The sequence below is a fragment of the Pinus tabuliformis genome, chromosome Q (genome assembly GCF_031772625.1).
Source record: "Pinus tabuliformis cultivar Carrire ecotype Pingquan chromosome Q, CPIR1, whole genome shotgun sequence".
NCBI lineage: Eukaryota > Viridiplantae > Streptophyta > Pinopsida > Pinales > Pinaceae > Pinus > Pinus tabuliformis.
Window position 1 is genome coordinate 483,060,186 of NC_142296.1, and position 23,183 is coordinate 483,083,368.

The window sequence follows — 23,183 nt, forward strand, 5'->3', positions numbered from 1 at the left end:
TTTGGCTCAATTGCAAGCTTGTACACTTGCAATGGAATGTTTTCGGTATCTATCATGTTTTGAATACTGTGAGCGAATCTCACAAATCCAGCATCATCGGGAACTAGTCCGTTTATTTGTTCTACATTTGCAGGATGGTCATGTAAACCTTGCTGGAGTGAATTTCACCTTGTCACCCGAGACTATTGCTCAGGCCACTGGGATACCAAATGTAGGGGAGGAATGGAGTAAATGCCAGCAGTTAGACAGATTTCACTATGAGCCATATATTAAGCCCGGATGTGTAAGACACTTGACTGCAGTTTTTCCTTTCAGATTCCTAAGGGATGAGTATGCACCATTGATGAAACTCATCATTCGATATTTTAGTTGCGAGGGCAGATTCTCACGTCTCTACGCGTACCATGTTCGTTTGTTGATGCATTTTGCAAGGGTACGTATGATGAACATTCCATTTTTCATGTGTCGCAACATAGAGAGGATGGTGCCTTTAGTACAAAGGAAGAGCCCAGCACATCAGCATAAAAGCATCTATCATTATGCATTAATCAAAATCATAGTGATGCATCAGTTGGCACAGCAAGGTACTTGGGAGGATTTTATTTCTCGTGACCTTTTCACAGTGCCACAGCCACCTCCTGAGATTGTTCATGATGAAGGAGGGCCTTCACATCAGTTTGACATTCCTGAGATAGAGCATGTCAGCGCTCCAGCATGTGTGACATATCAGCGAGGACACAGGGCCTTATTTGCATCTACACGATGAGTACTATCTCCACCCGGGGGGAAGGGGTCTCGTTGACTTCATCAGCACAACGGGTGTTATCTCCACCTCGTGTGGAAGGGGCCTCGCTTTCAACAGCAGCACCACAGGTACAGGATAAGGGCAAGAAGCCCAAGCATGAGGAGAGGCCTTCAGGTGAGCCATTAGGTTTTGATACTAGTCATGATGAGACAGCTTCATATATCAGGTATCTGGAGCAGCGCAATAAACAGTTAGGGGATGATCACACACTTATAGAGCTGCAACGAATCCGTGAAGACCGTAGGTTGGCCCGTAAAAGACCGGGTGATTTGACACCTGTTGCACGGAAATTTATGCTTGAGAAGGTCAACCGACACTTGGAGGGGTTTTTGGCGAAATCCAATAGAGACAAAGACTTGCTTCGTCACATGAAGAATCATTACTGGGCCCGTATGCATGTTTGCAAAGAAAAAATTAAGATCCTTAAGAGGCGATTGAGCAAGACACTAAAACGGCGGAAAAGGCCCGATCCACTCCAAATTTTGGCCAAAGCCTCTTTGACTGAGCATAGTACTTGATTGGGGACCCCCAGCCCAAATTTCAAGAAATTTGGGGAAAATTTTGTCAGTTTTGAAATTTTTATGTAAAAAACAGGTTTTTGGGCTCAACGCTTAGCGCGCCGCGCGCTACCCTGAAGATTGGGAGGTACAAATCACGAAAGTTTTGCATTTTTGGATTTTTCATGATGAAATACACCTGCTCAGCCACTGCCAAGGCATTTCATCAAGATTTGGGTCCCCAAAAGGTCAAAAAACATGCAAAAAATGACCTCACTGCCCCTTTTTGGACACACAGGTAGCAGCCTTGGGAGAATGCACTTTTGGAGGGGCAAATGGACATCAAATTGGAAAATTCCACTTGGGTTGGAAATTAGACATCCAGGGCTTTCCAACAAGCCAACCTGAGCTCAATTTGGATGCCAGGAAGTGCCCCCAAAAGTAGGTGGAAAGACGCGCTACGCGTAGGGCTCAGGCGCGCTACGCATCAGGATTTTTTCCACATTTTGCACCTTCCAGCTCAGGAATTCGTCCAGTTTTGACCAGTTTTGACTTGTGATGGGATTTTTCACCCTCCTTGATGTAATTAATGTAATTTTATGTTAACTTGACTCTTATTTACCTATTCTAGATGATTCATTCATAAAATAGCAAACATTTAATGAATGAATTGGTTTCCTAGCTTATAGAGGCAAGTTGTTTTGACTGCCTAGATTATAGTGCTTTGTTTAGAATTGGTTGAAACAGCTCCTAGGATGATGAGCTCGACCACTAGAGGCAAGGGAATGTGTTAGGTTGCCTATATTATGTATTTTCTTAGTCATTTTCATGGTTGGACTCTTTGGGAAGAGGCTTGGAGAATTTATTGTACATTTTACTTCAGCATTTTGGCAAAGGGAAGACCAGGGATTTGCAGCACTATTTGGAATTCTTGTGGCTTTATGTCTTGATGGTGTGCTTCTTTCAGTACTTGTAAGTTTGTTATGTGTATCATTTTCCCTCTCTCATCTTCTGCAATTGAACGAATGAAGTGTTAAGGTAGAATCCATAAATTTTCTATGCTCTGCCTTTAAATTTGTTTAATTTTCCATGTTTTCTTCAGTTTAAGGAGAACCCTTGCGCTTGCTTGATCTCCTTAGCTCCTCACCTATCTCATCTATTCACCTCATCACTTTAAAAGCATCAAAACAATTTCCTACCTTGCTCCAATCAAACCTCTACAGAAACTGTGTCTCATCCCCGCACCCAAAATTGCTTTTCCCTTTGATTCAACAAAAATCCCAAAAAATCACCTTTAAACCTCTACACTTAATATCTAGCCTAAGATCAGTATTCCTTATTGGTCATCTCAGCCCCTTTGAAAACCTTTTGCCGAGATAGACCCGGAGAGAGCCCTCTCCTGTCCTCGTAGGGCTAGCTACGAGGCTGAGCGTGGTATGATGTTGCCTCGAGTTTTGCCTTACTCAGCTTGAGGCAGATTTGAGCACTAACAGGTGCAACTAAATATCTTTTTCCAAATTTTCAAAACCCCTTGCGTGAGTTCAAGAGCCTTATTTATAATGTCTTTTACAAGCAAAAAAATGGAAAAATTAATCCTTTGATATTATATCAACTAAAGAAAAAACGAACTATACATAAAATAGTAAAATAATTACATATGAAAATAAAATCCAATGAGAGAGACTTCAACTTGATGATGAGGTAGTAACTTGTTTCCATAGTTGATATACTTCTGAAAGGGGCGCTAGTTCTTGAGGAGATCATGGCTTCATGTTCAACTGACAAGTGAAAAAAAAATTATGAATAAGTGGAAAAATTTGAGTTGTTAAGTTAGTGAGAGTCTTTATAACTCGCAAATGACCATGAGGCTTGATTAAAAACTATTAGATCAACTCAAGATTAACCTTCAAAAAAAATTCTTTTTTTTACTTAACTTTATGCTTTCATCTACCTAAGATTTCTATAATGCTTCGACATCTCGGAGTGTATCCTCATAATTTGAAAGTAAATTTTCCTCCAAAAGAGGTTGGTCGATAGACAGAGAAATGGAGCATGAGATCTCTCACATATTGTTTACCAATTTTCTGGTTAAACAAATTCTATCTTTCCAATTTCCAAGGACCAGAGACTTGTTTGTGTCATAAAATTTGGGTAGTTTTGCCTGCATTATTTTCTTATATTCCTACCATTCCAAGAGATCACTAAGAGTTTTCTTGGCCTGTTCATACTAATTTTCATTGTCAACTAATTCATTAACCAATTTATAGCTTAGCTTGTGATATTCCTGCATTAAGCGCAGTTTCTTGCAAAATATTTGTTGTTGTCTAGAAAACTGAGTGAGGAGTTGAAGGGTCTCATGTTTCAACTTAGTTATACTGCAAATCACTAACTTTTCTTGCTCTAAACTTCACAGCAATTCCTTTACTTGTTCATCTCACTACTTCTTTTCTTAGAGTGTTGACCTTTGACTAACTCAACTTGCTTTTGCAATTCTATTTATGCTTAGGTCACTGGTTTCTCTAGCTCTTGTATCCTATCATCCTTATATTGAACAAATTATATGACATGAGATTCTCTACGAGTTGTGGCCAAAGCATATGCTCCTGAATACTGGGCCAGTTCCTCGAATTTTTCATATGGATCTTGTTAAGTACTCCTCTAGCCAAATTCTAAGGGTGCAATGTTTGTAGGTGATATTTCTTTTTCAGCTTTCCTTACTTCTCTCTATTGTGGATGATAGAATAATAGGAGGGATTTCTTCAACATTTAGTTGAATCTCAACTGTAGGGTGACTAGGAATGAATTCAACATTGAGCTGAGTATTCAGAGGAGTCTTGTCAATAGGATTAGAGTGTGTAACAGAAATATTTTCTGACTCAAGAGTAACATGTATGGTTTATTTAGTAGCATCTTGAATGAGGAATCATTTTCTTTGTTAGCTTCACTTTGAGCTACTATGCTTTTTTAATATTCATTCCATTCCTTGTTCATAATAGTAAGAGTAAGATTGGATAAAGAAGACTGATTGGTTGAAGAAACATGCATTTTTATGGAACGTTGAGGTGTTGTCCCTGATGTAGAGTTGTTGGTCTTTTCTACAAAGCCAACACCTTTGGGAAGCTTAAGAAAATGCATGGGAAATGAAGCCCATCTGGAATCTCTGTATACCATGAAATGATGTTTTTTTTTGGCACCAACTTCTTGCCTTTGAAACAAATTGATTCATATGTCGAATCCTGATAAAACAAATCATCATATTCATTATTCTCATGACCATAATTTTTAATGTGCACCTCATCGACTACATAGCCAGCCACATTGGAAGGGTCAAAATCTATGAAAGGAGTGGTTGCAAGGTTTAGCTCATTTAAGGCAAAAATATCTTTTTATGCATGCTAATAGTTGGTAAGGGACAAAATACTAACCTTCAAAGGAAACTGAGGCCAAAACCTTTTAGAATCCTTTTTAAGTTCAAGAGTAATCTTTGTCCCCATAATCTGATAGGAAATTTCTCGGGAGATAAATTTGTTAGGTATATAAAGAGGAAGGAAATGAGGGTCTCGATTTCTTTGACAAATTCTCATGTATGTGAATAATTCTTCGAAAAAACAAGCTCCAATTCTCTTAAGGTAATCTTGCGTGGCAACAAACATCTTGGGGTTTTGATACTATAAACAACCTAGTGCATAAGAATCATGACCAAATGGAAAACACAGTAAATATGTTTAAAGTAGTTCTCCTCCCTGAAATTTTTAAAGGGGAAAAAAACATAAGCTTTGGGCTTTACTGAGTGGGATGAGTTGTAATGTGATATTGTAATTGCAACCAATGAGGCTTTTATAACATGCGCTTTTGATGCGGGCTTGGGACACCTCATACATATAAAGGGAACCATGAAAGATTAAATAGGAACAAGAAATGAATGACCTTAGATATGAGGTGCAGGATGACTTATATTATGATGTGGTTGTCGTGGCCAGTGGAGCTTTGCTTTTTGTGTGGGCCAAAAGCATGTCATCTCACTAAGGGACGGTTGAATGAAAATATAGTTTGCACAAAGAGAAAAGGCCATAGTTTTATGCACTGGCTATTGATTAAAATAATAAAAGACAATGAATAAAATTACCAAAATACAAAAACATGCTAAAAGAAAAGAAAGACCCTAAAGCCTGAAATAAATTCTAGGCTACTATGGTTCTTTTAATTTCTTCATTGGACCTTATTAATTTATTTATTTTAATAAAATAAACTAAATTCAAAAGTTTTACTGTAATAAATTTTTTATTTAAAATAAAAAGTATAAAAGAAAGTGTCCCCACTTTATTATGTCTATATACAAAATAGGGTTGTTGTTGTTTGCCACAACAATTGGCGACACACTAGGTGAAAAAATTATCTCTTTTAAAAGTACGAAATTTGTAAAAATGAAGGAATAAAGATTAGACAATAAGAAGATGCTAGAATTCAAATTTATCATCAAACACATCCCTTGTACATGAAACAAAAATCATATTTGTCATTATTTACAAACTTGTGAAAATTTTCCTCATAAATTACATATTTATAACAAGGTATACATTTCCTATAGAATACCTTGTCGGCAACCAAATTTTGAGAATATAAAATAATCAGCAGGATTTAGTATTAAACATAAAGTTCACTACCATAAGTAGTGCCACTATTGTCAGTAGATGTTTATAACCTTTACATCGCTGCCTTTTAGCCCTAGTGATGAGCCTCATCATTGAGTAATTATATGGGCCTTGATTAACCTTAACTCACCTCCTATCTTACTCAAACCAACTATTCTCACAACTTATTGCATACTTTTGATTATATTTTGTTTATGAGATGAGTAGAGTTGGATATTTTTCTTTGTGGTCTAATGTGCATGTGATGTAGGAATAAAGGATAAAAGCAAGGGAAATGTAGGAATAAAAGATAAAAGTAAGGAGCTATTGTAAAGACCTTTATAAAAAATCGAATGGGACAAGAGAGAGGAATTACAGGAGGTAAATCCTCCTCATTTACTGCCCCTCCATTCAAATATCCCTCCATCAAATGAAAGTACAAACAACCAAATAAGGTTTACTAGAAGGTAGCCAAGCAAGTGAAAGTATGAGTTCATCTTGAGTTGGGAGCCAAGCCTCCGTACCAGAGGGCAGTCGAGCTAATGAAAGGGAAAAGACAATTTTACCATTTGAATTGGTAGCTGTGCCTCCATAATGTTTTGAAGGAAGTCATTGGAGACTTTAGATGTATAAGTAGAGAGGCTTCAGACCTCAATTTTTTAGTTAGTTAGTTATGAATAGTCACCAAGAGTTGGCAAGAATTCTACTTTGTTCTTAAGCTGCAAGTCTTGTAACAATATTTTATTTATAATGGAGATGAGTTTTGTTTTGAGCCAACACTGAGTTAACTCAGAGGGTTGAAGCTCTTGGGTTAGGGCCCGACCCTAGCAGCCAAAGCTCCTCTTTATTTTATTGTTAAGTGGCATAGCTTTCTTTTCTTCTGTTGAATTAATTCATTTCCATTATAGCAGTAGCATAGATGCATGGTTTGATTGTTCATTTTCTTTAGTAAGTTCATTGCCATTACAACATGATAGCATAGATTTCTAGTTCTGTTCATTTACTTGAGTAGTTTCCTACTTTTCTATTTATTTGTTTAAGTAGCTACATTTCCATTACAGCAGGGTAGAGAAGATTAGTTTTGTTTCAGTCTGCTTCATTTATGCTTTCATTCAATTAGCATGGTAGCAAAGGAAAGATCCACAAGGTTTCCCACAGGTGTCTGAGCATCACCTCCTCCCTCTGGGACCACGACGTGAGGAAGAAACCCTACAACAACCCCAAAAAAATAGGGTTTTGGTTTTCACAGGGAGTTTGTTGTTTAACACATTCACTAAGCTCATTTCATATCACTATGTTCCTTTAATGGTCATTTGTTCCTTCTCTCTCTTCCCATCATCTAATCTCCCTCACATCCCTTTCATTCTCCTTCAACATGAAAAGCTAACAGGAAGATGTTAATCCACGTCCAAATGTATTTTAACCATAGATCGCCTCAAATAGTAAAAATGAACAATCACCGCTAGAATTCACTTTTAGCATTTGACTTTCTCCACTTTAAATCCCAACCATCACTTTGCCTTTTCAATTGCGACGGCTATCACGCACCTGCTCACTAACCAGCTCGGTCAAACCTTCACTGTTGATATGCCTTGCTAGATCCAACGACCATCGCACGATATTGCATCGATTTATGTCTGATTGTTATCTGCCCGAGGGCAATCAAAATGGGTGGTTTTCTTGTGCTACGTATTGGCCGAGGAGGCTAATCATGCAAAATTTTAGGAAACCACTTACAGCTTTGAGGGCACGTGATATATTGCTTATCGCTCCTTAAGCCCTCTCCCTCATTTTCGCACATTCCTTTAAGCAATCCAATCTCCACCGTCGATCTGTCTCCTAATCTAATGGCCATTACATCACCTGATACTATTTCCACACGTTTCTTTTGCCCGTGATCTAATCTCCACCATCCGTCTACCAATTAATCTTGTCTATCCATCTCCTGACTCCACCCACGCGATATAATCTTAGTCTTTCATCTTGCTAGTTCACCTGGTTCGCCATCTACCTACGTACCCTATGTAAATCCGACCTCAACCATTTGTTTGCCTTTCATCCACCTGATCCAACAGTTCTTAGGCATTGTTGGTCCCTCATGTCCTCTTTTCACCAATTTGACCTCCGATTGCTTCTTCCGCTTAGACACAGAATCAATTTAGTTTCCATTATTTACCATTTAGTCTAGTTTTGATGCTCTTACTTCTGAAATTTAGATAATTATCATTAGATTAGTGATTGACCTAGTAATTCTGCTTAGCATAGTTGGTTAATTGGTTAGCTAGGGTCTGGTGTGAGTTTAGCATTACATGATTGCTTTCTTCATTTCTATAGTAGAATAGCTCTCCCCTAGAATAGGTTTTCTCTCCTTCCATCAAAATCAAGCTTCTTCTGACGCTATAGAAGTTTGGCTTGGAACCCCTAGGGTCTATTTCAAGATGAGCAGTGATAACAGGTAGTAACCTCACTTCTAGTTTTGTATATAACATAGTCACCTCCAAGTTTGTACGAACTCCAGGTTGATAAGTAAAGCTGGTAACCCTAGGAGTTGTAGCATTCTTGTTGTAGTACCTAAGCTCATCACTTTTTGGCACCATTTCCGGGGAGGTGTTAGAGTAGGAGTGATTACTAATCCTTCTTCTATTTACAGTATCTAACTTTCTTTTCTTCTACTTCTAGTCTTCAATTTTCTTCCATTATTTTATTTCTACAAAAGTAATCTAGTTTCTTTCTTGCACTTGTCATTTATCTGCTTTCCTTTCCATTCTTCAAGTAGAATTCCAATTTAGCAAGTAGTTTCCTTCATATTAGTAGTTTTTCATTCAATTAAGCAATTTCGTTCTACAGGTAGTTTTCTTTATGTCATTAGTCTTTCATTTAGAAATTTCAATTCAGTAGGTAGTTTCCTTTTCTTTAGTGGTTTTCATTCAATCAACAATTTCCTTTCTGTAGAGTACTTTCCAGCTTTAAAGAAAAATCTTACAAAAAACCAAAAGCATTTCCTTTCATGCCTCGTAGGAATAGGGATAATTCCAGAAAATTCTTGTCAAAAACCCCCACTGCATCCAATAGTCAACTTTCTTTCTTCTTCACTGACGGTGAATTGGAAAACCCTTTGGGTGAGCAACCTTACCTATTTGAGGGACCTATAAGGGAATAATAAGAGGAAGAACCCATTCCTACTAAACCAATGGTTGAAAACCAAGATGATAGAGGAAATAGAAAGAGAATTGGGAGTGCCTTCCCCATTAGGGAAACCAATGTGAACATTAAAATGAAGAATATAAGCCCCTCTGCTCTACCTCATTCCCTTGGCTTGACCATAGAGGACCCTGATACTTTCCTGTTTGAGTTTTCTTTTATATGTCGAACCTATGACTATACAAAGGATGAGAAAAAGTTAAAATTGTTTCCATCTACCCTCGAGGATGTAGCATTACATTGGTTCATGGGTTTACCTGGAGATAACATCATAACTTGGCCTCAGACGTAGTAGGATTTTAACAAAAAATATAGGGACTACTGTAGGTCAAATGACACAGGGAAAACCCCGTGATACCCACAGTATGCATATAAAATGCATTATATTCTCAATTCTAGGAATTTCAATGACCTGCATGGCCAAACTTTCATAACATTAAGGTTTAAGGCCCCTTAACTAATCTCATGCAGAACAAGTTAATAACTAACTCCAATCTGACCCTTTGGTAATCCTTTATGGTGGAACCTTATATCTCAACCCTTCATCCTTTATAATAAATGTGGTTAATTCTTTAACCATGCATATTAACCAAATCCCACCTATAAGACAACTCCTCATATATTGCAATCCCGGAGTTTCATGAACTCAATAGAATATGTATTCAAAACTCTCGACTTATGATACGCGATGACCCTTTTCCACCTTTGATTTCACCCACCAGATCAATGACTGTCATAATATCGCATCACACCATCATGTGACTTCATCACCTCTTGCATGCGATATGTGATAACACAACCGGACTCCAAATAAATTAAAATCACACCTATAACCTCCTCGGGTCCGCTCTCTGCAAATTGTTTCACTTCAATCTCCACTGTCGATCTTACCCTCGATCTGACGACTGCACTTTTTCTTGATCAAAAAACTAAACCAATGCTTTATAACCATTGATCAAGATCTGCTTGATCCGATAGTCCACAACGACATTGGGTGGATCACTTACACAACGGTTACCACCTTCATGGAGCTGATGAGAATTATTAGTCCTTGATCTATAAATGTTCAGGTCCAAGTTTAAGACTATCATCTGATCAACTTAAAACCCAATATCCATTGGATAACATAAGCCATACAATCCTCCAGTTTGTGACACTTCAAATAGCACACGAGTTATCAACCAACTTAACCCCACAGTTTACTGTAACATGAGCATTGACTTTTGCGATCGACGGCTAAGATTAATTGCGGGAATTCAATAGTGATCAGGGCTTCCATACACTCTCTACCCCCGCCGTGGTTACTAATCACCATATTTTATTTCTTTTACCTATGTGGCATGAATTAATCCTCGCTGTCTATCTCCTTCGCTTTCATTCATTGATTTGATTGATCCAACGACTCTTGTGCTCCTCTGCTACGTTCATTTGTTTCCTAACATGTAATAGCCCATTCAGCCTTCTTCCTATGTATTCACTTCTGCCTAATGGTTTTCACTTGTCCTGATTCCGATCTTCAACTCCGTTATTTCACTCCTTCATGTAGGTTTTAACCCTGTACAGAAATTACTTGCATATGAATTCTTAAACAAAGAAAATAAACAGTGCGAGAGCATAACCCATAAAACACATATGCACAGAGATTTTTCCCTGGATCCCAAAACCAAGACTACCAGCTTGATTTTTCATTATATTCCTTTCAATGTTACAATACATATTTATACATGCCGAAGCATCCAATACCATGGACCGAAAACCATCGCGTCCAAAAAACATGTGCGAAAATCATGCACAAAACCATAGGTGGGTCCGCCCAACCTAACATATGGTCCAAAACCAAAAATTTCCGGGGCGCTGCCCCGGACCCCATAAAGTGGGGTTACGGGTGCCCTTCAAACCCCCTATTAACTACGTGGAAAGAATATAACAAAACCCAACAATCTCCCACTTGTTGTTTTCTTTCCACAGCGGGCCACAAGAGAGCTTAGTCATTTTTTCAGCCTTGAGATTCCCATTGCTTCTCTACACCAAGAGAACTTCTCAGAGCTCTCAGATTTTGTCAATGCATCTGCAGTATTCTTCAAAGTGTGCACCTTTACCAACAACACCTTTCTGTCTTCTATCATATCCCTCACAAAGTGATACTGAACATCAATGTGCTTTGTCTTTGAATTATAAGCAAGGTTCTTTGCCAAGAAAATTGCACTTTGGCTATCACAGTCTATTCTTATAGCACCCTGTACTAACCCCATACTTGAACACAATCTCTGCAACCAAATTGCTTCCTTTCTTGCATGAGTGGCTACCATGTATTCTGCCTCTGTAGTTGATAGTGCCACTACAGATTGTTTCTTACTCATCCAACTGACTGCACCTCCAAATAGGTTAAACACATACCCACTTGTAGATCTTCTCTGATCCAGATCTCCAGCCCAGTCTGCATCAACAAAGCCATGAATATCCAACACTCTATCCAATCCTGGTCTTCCTTGGTAGCACAAACCACAATCACTAGTGCCACGCAAATACCTGAAAACCCGCTTCACTGTTATCCAGTGCTCCTTCCTAGGTTTTGACATAAACCTGCTCAATACTCCCACTGCATGTGCAATGTCTCATCTAGTACAGACCATTGCATACATCAGGCTACCCACTGCACTTGCATATGGAACACGGGACATGTCCTCTTCCTCTTCTTGTGTCTTGGGACACTGTTCAGCCGATAAACTCACACCTACAGGAATAGGAACCTTCACCGGTTTACTATCCTGCATATTAAACCTCTGGAGTATTGTCTTGACCTACTTCCTCTGGTTTAACCAGAGCTTCCTCTTTGACCGATCTCTTTTAATTTCCATGCCCAGAATATAGTTTACAGCACCAAGATCTTTCATGTCGAATTTGGAGGACAATTGGGTCTTCAAATCCTGGATAATTTCTTTGTCATTTCCAACCAGCAACATATCATCCACATACAATACCAGATAAATAATACGGTCACCAATTAATTTAAAATACACAGAATGATCTGCTTTGCTTCTGGTGAAGCCAAGTCCCCGTATAAATGTATCAAATTTCTGATACCACATCCTTGGTGACTGTTTTAACCCATACAGAGACTTATTTAACTTGCATACCAGTTCTTTCTTACCCTTCACTGCAAAGCCTTCAGGTTGCTTCGTGTAGATTTCCTCTTCCAAATCCCCGTGAAGAAATGTTGTCTTCACATCCATCTGTTCTACCTCAAAATCAAAAGCAGCAGCAACAGATAAAAGTAATCTAATAGAAGTTACCTTGGCAACAGGAGAAAAAATATCACCAAAATCAATTCCCGACACTTGGGAATAACCTTTTGCTACCAACCGAGCTTTGTATTTCTCCACATTTCCTTCTGCATTTGTCTTCTTCTTGAACACCCATTTGCTGCCAATGGGTTTCCTTCCAGCCGGAAACTCCACCAGATCCCAAGCCTCATTTTTGTGCAAAGATGCCATTTCATCGACCATGGCCTCTTTCCAGAGTTTTCCATCCTCTGAATCCACTACTTCCTTCACAGTTTTGGGATCATTATCAGTAACAGACAAAGAAAAATTTGAACTGAAAGTAGATGGACTATACCTTTCTGGCTGCCTTCTTTCTCAAACTGATCTTCTCACAGCCGGAGTTTGTGTCTCTTCATCTTCTGATTCCTCCTCTACTGCAGAGTCTGATTCTTCCTCCTTTGGCTCAAACTCTATCTTCTCAGGTTCCTTTGGTTGGACTTCATGTTGAATAACATCTTTTACCTCTCTGAACAACACATCTCGGCTATACACAACCTTTCGTGTGACTGGGTTCCAAATCTTATAACCCTTTAAACCATCCCTATATCCAATAAAGATGCACTTTTCAGATTTACTATCCAACTTGGTTCGATTCTCCTTTGGAACATGTACATATGCATCAAGTCCAAGTACCCTTAGATGTGAAAGAGAGGGTTTCTTACCAGTCCATACTTCTTGTGGAGTCTTATCCTCCAACGCTGATGAAGGTGATCTATTGATCAGGTAACATGCAGTATCCACCGCCTCTGCCCAGAATTCCTGTCCTAACCCGACACCACTGAGCATGCTTCTTGCCCTTTCCATCAATGTCTTGTTCATTCTTTCTCCGACTCCAATTTGCTGAGGTGTATATGGAGTATTCTTTTGTCGTGCTATACCACACTTCTTACAAAATTCTTCAAATTCTTTGCTGCAAAATTCTCCACCATTATCTGTCCTCAGCACCTTTATCTTCTTCTCTGTCTGATTTTCCAGCAAAGCCTTAAATTCTTTAAACCTGTCAAAGACTTCATATTTCTTCTTAAGAAAATATATCCATGTATTCCTTGAGAAGTCATCTATGAATGCTACATAGTACATAGACTTACCCAGTGATGGAACCTTCACAGGTCCAAACACATCACTGTGCACAAGCTCTAATATTTGTTTCGTCCTCTTACCACCGGAGGGGAAACTCACCTGATTCTGCTTCCCATATACACAATTTTCACAGAAATCAAATTCGAGAGAGCTATTATTCATACCTTCTACCATACCTTTACCATGAAGTATTCGAAGGCCCTTCTCTCCAATATGTCCAAGCCTTTGATGCCACAACATGGTCTTCTCTCCAGAGACCACTAGATTCTCTAATCCATTTTCAGGAACCATAGAACTATTGCACCCATCAACAACAGTGCTACCTTGCAGCTTGTACAGAGTTCCAATCTGAACTCCCCACATTAATATCAGTGCTCCTCGAACCATCTTGCAGGTATCTTTCTCGAACACCATCTTTACACCTGCATCATCCAACTTGCTTAGAGAAATTAGATTTCTGGCCAATGCAGGAATATGTAGAACACCAGGAAGTGTTCTAGCCCGTCCACCTTGCAAATTCAACTTTACTTTTCCCCGACCAATGATTCTAGCCTTCCTATCATCTCCTAAGAAGACATCACCACCATCGTATTTCTCATACTCGCAGAACCGCTCTCTATGGGGAGTGAAGTGAAAGGATGCTCCTGAGTCAATCAACCATGCCTCATGATCTACATGTGTACTTGAAGAAGCCAAGTACACATCCCCACCTTCATCTGAGGTGGTTTTCGCCTCTGCAGAAGGAGCATCATCAGATCCTTTTCCTTTATCAGGAGCTTTAGATTTACAATCCCTTCTGAAGTGCCCTTCCTTTCCGCATTTCCAGCACACCACCTTTGTAGTTTTTCCTAGAGATTTAGATCTCCCGCTAGATTTAGATCTCCCACTCGATGACTTATTTTTGTTTCTGTTCTGGGACCGTCCTCGTACAGACAAGGAATCACCATTCTGGTTGTCCATATTTTTCCGTCTCATATCCTCCGTCAACAAGGCTGAGACTATTTCATCAAACTGCAAAGTAGTTGCATTGCTACCTATTGCAATAACCAGACTATCCCACGAATCTGGTAGAGAACACAACAGATTGATGCACTTATCTTCATCTGAAATTTTAATATCAATAGATAATAACTAACTTACCACAGTATTAAACGCATTCAGATGCTTTGTCACCGAGTCTCCATCTTTCATCCTTAGGTTATACAACTTTTTCCGTAGGAACAGTTTATTCACCAGAGACTTAGATTGGTACAAAGTCCCTAACTTGACCCACAAAGCCTTTGTCGTAGCTTCCCCTGATACATTCAGCAATACTGAATCTGAGACACACAATCGTATTGTGCTCTTTGCCTTCCAATCCAACTTCTTCCATTCTTCATCGGTCACTCCCAATGGTTTAGTACCCGGATCTACCGCGATCCACTAATCTTTATCCACCAACAGATCCTCCATCTTGAGTTTCCACAACTCAAAATTCTGACCATTGAACTTCTCAATCTATATCTTTCCACTGCTCGCCATCTTCTTTCACCACCAGAATCGATCTCGCAGATCTCCCACTGAACAGGGTCTACCACAGGCCCGAGCGAAACCCCTTAGCAACAAAGGCGTCCCCTTGAAGCCAAAACAGCTCTAATACCAAAATCGGGACTACAAGCTTGATTTTTCATTATATTCCTTTCAATGTTACAATACATATTTATACATGCCGAAGCATCCAATACCATGGACCGAAAACCATCGCGTCCAATACCATGGACTGAAAACCATCGCGTCCAAAAAACATGTGCGAAAATCATGCACAAAACCATAGGTGGGTCCGCCCAACCTAACATATGGTCCAAAACCAAAATTTTCCGGGGCGCTGCCTCGGACCCCATAAAGTGGGGTTACAGGTGCCCTTCAAACCCCCTATTAACTACGTGGAAAGAATATAACACAACCCAACACTTCAGACCTTTGCTAGAATATTGAAGGATCTCCCCAATACTGACTATGTGTAAACCTGATACACTCTTCTCTGTTACCCCTTCTCTGATTCTGTACACTTGCAACATAAGTTACGTAGAATTACTCTAGTCACACATTGATTATAATTCAGTTGCATAGTACACATTATACAAACTCTGAATCGAGTAATCTATATTAACCAACAAACATTTAAATAGGAATTTCTTCCTTGGCCTGATCTTCTATATCAGTGGCCTTTTCTTCTCTTCCCATAGGCTTAACTGACTCTTTGACACACTAACTACTTCTCTAACTACTCCTCTAACTACTCACCGACTATGCCATTTAGGCTTACATTTATACAAAAGGTTTTGTTGAACTAATTTTGGTTCAGATCCTTAATCTGCTAAACTAACTCCTCAATATCCTCTAAGTCCACTTTTAACTCCTACTTATCCCTAAGAATCCTCTCTAGCTCCTCAAATAATGAGACCAATAAGAGTTACAATTGATTTCCAACTCCCTTATCATCATTAATCACTCATGTTCTCCTACATTTGAGAGAATTTACAAATATCCTCACAATATCTAATTATTTCCTATTCCAATCACTTAAAACATTAATAATTACATACATAGGAATCCAACTTCCTTGAAAACACAAGACCTCTAAGTTAACTAGACTATGATGAAATTGTTGAGCAAAAAGCTCCTACATCAGACTTCCAAGGTTAAAATAATCATGATATCCTAATCATGTGCTTTTAACAATGTAAACTTTGAAACGGGAACTGATACTGTTACCCGTTTCGTAGAAATAGCAAAAAAATGACCCGATTTTCAAAAGTGGTGATGCAGAATACACTGTTAGATGATCCAAAAATACAACTTTTATCATAGGTTATAAAATTAGAATAAAATAATTATTAATTTAAGATATTAAATTAATAATTATTATTCTAGAATGGTTAATTATTTAATGGAGACTTTTAGAATTAGCATATTGTTGTAACTAGATATGACTCTCCAAATGTGTCGTATCTTAGGCTCTATTATAGGAGATTAGTTAGCTAGTTGGTTTGAATAGCATTTATTGTAAATGGACACTTGTTATTTAATAAGTGATCCATAATTAGAGGTAGTTATGACATGGAGCTTATAAATAGCTCATTGCAAGAGTGTTTGGTTGTTCGGGTGTAAACTCTTGCAAAATCAATTATGTAATTGTTTTTTTTCTGATTAATAAAATTACGTGTCTGAGGACACTTCTGCCATTATTGTGGTATCAGAGCTCCAGTAATGCTGCAGTGGATTTGAGGAGATTCCAACTCAACAAAGTCCTGGAAAACTCCATTCAGTTGGCCAACAAATCATTGGTATGGAAATTGTACAGTTTTGTTTAAAAGGAAAATAAATTTTATCATTGATTTTAGATTTTTTAAAATCTAAAATTCATTTTTTTTATTATAAAAAATTTGCTTCTACTCAGCCTTCACACTTAGTCACGCAGAGCCTGAATGATCATCGAATAATGGCTATGGAGAAATTAATGACGGATTGATTAAAAATACATTGCTGATAGTTTGAATATCAATGTTTTCTTATAAAAAGTCGTATCAATTTCATAAGGCATGTATGTCCGGTTTGATACATCCTTGTCCTTCTGTTCCATTATTTTTCGCTTCTTTCTCTGCACCTCAAAGCATGTTTTGACAGGAGCATCATAAGATTCTTTCAATGGTTTGTACGTCAAAGCTTTCAGCTCCCTCTTGACTCTTTCCATCATATTCTGTTTTCATTAATACTTCTGATATTGGTGCCGAGACTGCGAGAGCGTTGGCTAAACGAGGAGCTGGTCAAACTAGAGAATATCTAGGAAGGGGCCCTCCCCCTAGGTCTGGGCGGTGCTTCAATTGTGGGAATGATGGCCATTGGGCTCGAGACTGTAAAGCAGGGGATTGGAAAAACAAATGTTATCGTTGTGGTGAGCGTGGTCATATTGAAAGAAACTGTCAAAACAGTCCAAAATCAACCAGGCATGAGCGGTCTATTTCAAGATCATGTTCTAGGTCATTGTCGCATCGTCGTAGAAGAAGTCGCAGTCTAAGCTACAACAGCCGAAGTCGCAGCTATAGTCGATCCCCCAGGTCACCTAGGACAGATGGTCGTAGTGCAGTTTAGGTTGAAAAGAGATCAAGAAGTCGAAGTTACAGCCACAGTCCTAGGAGGGCAAGGAGACAAAGCCCAGAAATAGATGGTCGTAGGAGTAGCAGTCGTTCAGCTAACAATGCAAGTGACCAGAGGGGCAGTAGATATAGTCCGAAACGAAAACATTTTGAAATTGCCATATTTCACACAATTCAGCTCAAAAACGCCATTGTTCCTAGCGTAAAGGCCTAGACCATCAAAGTTCGTATGCGAAAACCTGCTAAATGAAATACTTGGTAAAAAGATCCTGTGTTTTACAAGTAAAAAGATCCAGCGAGAACTCCAGTGCCAGCCAGCGAGCATTTGACAAGTGAAAAGATCCAGCGTTCGACAGTTTTTTTTTAAAAGGTGAATCTGAAAAGTCTTTGTTGGAGAGAGAAGGAATATTTTTTATTTTGTAATGTTAATGATGTGATAAGTGGAGTTTTGTTTTTTTTAATGGAGTGATAAGGTGTAATTATATTTTGAAATTTTGTATTTTAGTGGAGAAATAAGGTGCAATAGCAATTTGTAATTTTTGGAGCAATAAGGAGTTTTTTTTGAAATTTTTCGAAGGAGATAAATGTAACTCAAAGTAATTTTACTTTGAGGGGGGGTAATTTTTTTTTTTACCAGGTTGTGCAAAAACACCATTGTAAAAACTCAAATTTTGAAAGTTTCCCTGTAAAATTTGAGAAATTGACTAGAGCCAAGTGCAAAGCTTAGTCAATATTCTCCTGTTTTGACGACTATTCGAGGGTCAAGGCCAAGCCCCGATAGATTGTGTTTTTTGCGTGGTGTGTTGTGTTGACTATCTTGTACTTTCTGTTCTGCTTCTTGGTGCATCTCTTCAACGATAAAAATGTCTAAGTTGATTAACTTATTTTCTGATTCCGACAAACTTGAAGGCACCAAATCTTATAAAACGTGGCATCGTCTTATTGAAAGCACACTCATTTACAATGAATTATGGCAAGGAATATGTGATGGAGATGTTAAGCCGAATAAACCCACAGATGCACATCCACTGGCAAAATGGGAAATCAAGAATGTTAAAGCCTTAGCTCTTGTTAAATCGTCTATGAATGATGAAATGTATGTACATATAGAGAATGCCATAGATGCATGGACTGCCTTGAAAACTTTTAACGACCTCTTTGATACTCAGCCAGAATCAAAGAAGGTTGATCTACAGTTAAAATTGTTGCAACAAAAATTAACTGAAGATGGTGATATTCTTGAATATCTCTCCAGACTTAAGAATATTAAGCAAGAAAATATTAATGTTGGTTTTCCCGCAATTGATGATAGCTTTATGGTCACAATTGTAATTGCTGGGCTTCCTTCTTCCTATACGCATTTTTTAGAGACTTTACAAGTAACTGGGAAATTAGAAAAACTAAAGTTTGATGAACTTTGTGAAATGTTAAGTCAACATGATAAAACTTTTGGGAAGAAGAAGAAAGTTGGCGAAGATGTTTTCTCACAGAAGCCAGCACAAGTAAGTCATTAGCAGATTCTCGAGGAAGAGGCAGATGGAATCAGAATCAAGTAGCACATAATCGAGGTCGAAGCCAAAGAAGAGGCAACAATTTTAATAGAGGAGGAAGAAATAATTTTCAGGGTAGAGGAAACAATCAATGAAGAGGCAATTTTCAAGGACAAGGATATAATAGTCAAGGTAGAGGACAATCTCAAAATAGAGGTCAAAGCAGAGGCAGAGGACAATCTTCAGGAAGAGGAAGAGACTTAAGTCAAATTGTATGTCAAAGATGTAACAAAGTTGGCCATTATGCTGAAGATTGTCGAACATCACTTAATAAAATTCCCAAGTTTCAGCAGCATTCAGCACAATTTGCAAATGATCAAGATGAAGATAGCTCAGAATATGTTTTTACTTCCTCAGCAGCATCACAAATTTCATCTCATCTTAGAAGTGACTATGAAGATGCCTGGATCTTGGATTCTAGGGCAACTCAGCACATGACTTGTCGACGTGATTTTTTCTGGAATTTTCAAGAATGCCAACCTAATTCAATATTCCTTGTTGATGATACCAAACATACTCCTTATGGAAAAGGAGTAGTGAAAGTGTTTCTCCCTGACATTGGAGAAAAATTGATTTCCAATGTATGGTATGTCCCAAGTTTCAAGAAAAATTTTCTCTCTTTAGTCACGATTCGACAAGAAGGACATCAGGTGATTATGGAAGATGGTATAGTGAAGATTAATTCATTGAAACAGAACTTGAAAACAGTTATGACAGGTTATGAAGATGGAAAACTGTTACGGATGAAAGGGATAGTTATTCCAAGGCATTCTGATTTTGCAGGGGCAGTGACTACAGGTATTTCACCTATCAGACTATGGCATGTAAGATATGGACATTTGAATTTTCAGAGTCTTTCTCAATTGCAGAAACAAGGAATGGTTAAAGGACTTCCCACATTCAAAAGGGAAAATGCAAAATGTGAAGCTTGCATTTATGGCAAACAAAATCGAGAAAGTTTTCCAACAAGTTCATGGCGTGCAAACAGGCGGCTACACCTAATTCACAGTGATGTTTGTGGTCCACTACAAACCTCATTTGGTGGATGCAAGTATTTCTTACTATTCATTGATGATTTCAGCAGAATGACTTGGGTTTACTTCTTGAAGAACAAGTCAGAAGCATTTGATAAGTTTAAAATTTTTCGCACACTTGTTGAAAATGAAGTCAAACAAAAGATAGGTACTCTCAGGACGGATAATGGGGGAGAATTCACTTCAAATGAATTCAAAACTTATTGCAGTGAAAATGGTATAAGGCGACATCTCACTAATGTTTACACTCCACAGCAAAATGTAGTAGTCGAAAGAGTGAATCGCACTTTGTTAGGAATGGCGAGATCCATGTTAACATTCAAGAGGTTAAGTCCAACATATTGGGTGGAAGCAATACATACAGTTGTCTACTTAAGAAACAGATCTCCAACTACTTCTTTAGATGGAATCACACCTTATGAAGCTTGGTTTGGTTTCAAACCTCGAGTTAAACATCTTAGATTTTTTGGGTCAGTGTGTTATGCCTTAGTTCCGAAAGAAAAACGAACTAAGCTTGACTCAAGAAGTTTAAAATGCACAATGATTGGCTATTCTGATGAGAAGAAAGGGTATCTTCTTTTGACCAATGGAAAATTCATTGTGAGCAGGGATGTCATTTTTGATGAAACAGAGAGTAAGAGTGCTGAAGAAATTGAAAATCTTCTTCACAAATTAAAAACTAAGGGAAGTAAAACAAATGGAAAAATGCAAAGTCAACCAACTTCACCAAATTGGTATGAACTTGATTTTCCTTCCTCTGAAGATGAGTCATCCTGTCCATCTACATCAACAACATCATCTGGGTCTTCTAGCAGTTCATCCGCATCTCCAAGCAGCAGCAGTTCTTCAGACAGTGAGTCTCCACATTCTTCACCTGAACGACGAACATCAGTTTATATTAATCCTCTTTACAATGATGGGGACTTTACAGAAGCGCAAACAAGTGAGCACCAACTTCCTAAATGGGTAGTTCAACTTTTGAAAGATGTAAAGCCTGATGAACAGAATAAAACTGGCACCAGAAGGGCACATAGAAGTGAAGACAATTTTGCCTTGATAGCAAATGATTTTACTGAACCTTCCACATACAAAGAGGCAGTAAAACATAAAGAATGGCAACAGGCTATGGTTGAAGAATATCAAGCAGTAATTGATAACAACACTTGGAAACTTGTTGATTGTCCAGCAAATGTTAAACCCATAGGGTGCAAATGGGTTTACAGAATTAAGTATAATCAGAAGGGTGAACTTGAAAAGTATAAAGCACGACTTTTCGCAAAGGGTTTTGTGCAGCAGGAAGGCATTGATTATGAAGAAACTTTTGCTCCAACAGCTAAATGGAACACCATCCAATTAACACTTGCATTGGCCGCTCAAAAAGGATGGAAAGTTCATCAAATGGATGTGAAAAGTTCTTTTCTCAACGGGGATTTACAGGAGGAAGTGTATATGACCCAACCACCAGGTTTTGAAATGGAAGGACAAGAACATAAAGTCTGCAAATTGATCAAGGCTTTATATGGGTTAAAACAAGCTCCCAGAGCCTGGTATGCAAAGATAGATGATTACCTTAAGACAATTGGTTTTCAACGAAGTGAATCTGATGATACTTTGTATGTGCGACAACAGGGTAAATATCTGGTAATTCTTGTTATGTATGTCGATGATTTGATCGTCACTGGCAATCATGATGATCATATTGCACAGGTCAAAAAGGAGTTACATGCAGGTTTTAAGATGACAGATTTGGGATTACTTCACTACTATCTTGGAGTTGAAGTCTTCCAACGTCCACATCATATTTTCATTTCTCAGAGTAAGTATGCCACAGAGGTTCTTCAGCGATTTGGCATGCAAGATTGCAAGCCCGTTCTCACCCGCATGGAGCAAAACTTGAAACTTTCAAAATTTGAAGGGGGGGAAAGGTGGACAGTACAACTTACAGACAGTTGATTGGCAGCTTGATTTATTTGACAAATACTCGTCCTGATCTATCTTATGCCGTCAGTATTCTTTCACGTTTTATGCAGGAACCACGAGACAGCCACTGGAATGCAGCCAAAAGAGTTCTTTGATATATCCAAGGAACAAAAGATTTTGGTCTTCTTTACACAAAGACTAAAAATTTTGTACTTGGTGGATATTCTGATGCCGACTTTGCTGGGAGTATTGATGATCGAGCATCAACATCAGGTTATTTAATGAATATGGGGTCAGCAGCAGTATCTTGGAGTTGTAAAAAACAAGCTACAGTGGCCACTTCTTCAGCAGAAGCAGAGTACATTTCAGCATGGGAAGCAGCATGTGAAATTGTTTGGTTGCGCCGAATTTTGCAGGACTTGGGCATTTCTCAGGGAGAAGCTACATCATTGTTCATTGACAGCTAGTCAGCCATCAAACTTGCCAAGAACCTAGTTTTGCATTCAAAGACAAAGCATGTGGACACCAAGTATCATCATATCAGGTCTCTCATTTCCAAAGATGTCCTCAAACTAGTTTATTGTCCTTCCGAAGATCAGATCTCCGACATTTTCACGAAACTGCTTGGCAGAATAAAATTTACTAAGTTCAGGGATGAACTTGGTATCTGTTGTAATGTATCTTTGGATCATAGGGGGGAATGTTAGATGATCCAAAAATACAAATTTTATCATAGGTTATAAAATTAGAATAAAATAATTATTAATTTAAGATATTAAATTAATAATTATTATTCTAGAATGTTTAATTATTTAATGGAGACTTTTAGAATTAGCATATTGTTGTAACTAGATATGACTCTCCAAATGTATCGTATCTTAGGCTCTATTATAGGAGATTAGTTAGCTAGTTGGTTTGAATAGCATTTATTGTAAATGGACACTTGTTATTTAATAAGTGATCCATAATTAGAGGTAGTTAGGACATGGAGCTTATAAATATCTCA

The 23,183-nt window shown here is 38.3% G+C and overlaps 1 pseudogene; it reads left to right on the forward strand.

Annotated features, from left to right (window-relative positions):
- The window catches only part of LOC149220278 (uncharacterized), a 62,813-nt pseudogene extending 44,926 nt beyond the window's left edge, over positions 1-17,887 (forward strand).
- The last annotated feature ends 5,296 nt before the right edge of the window (positions 17,888-23,183 follow it).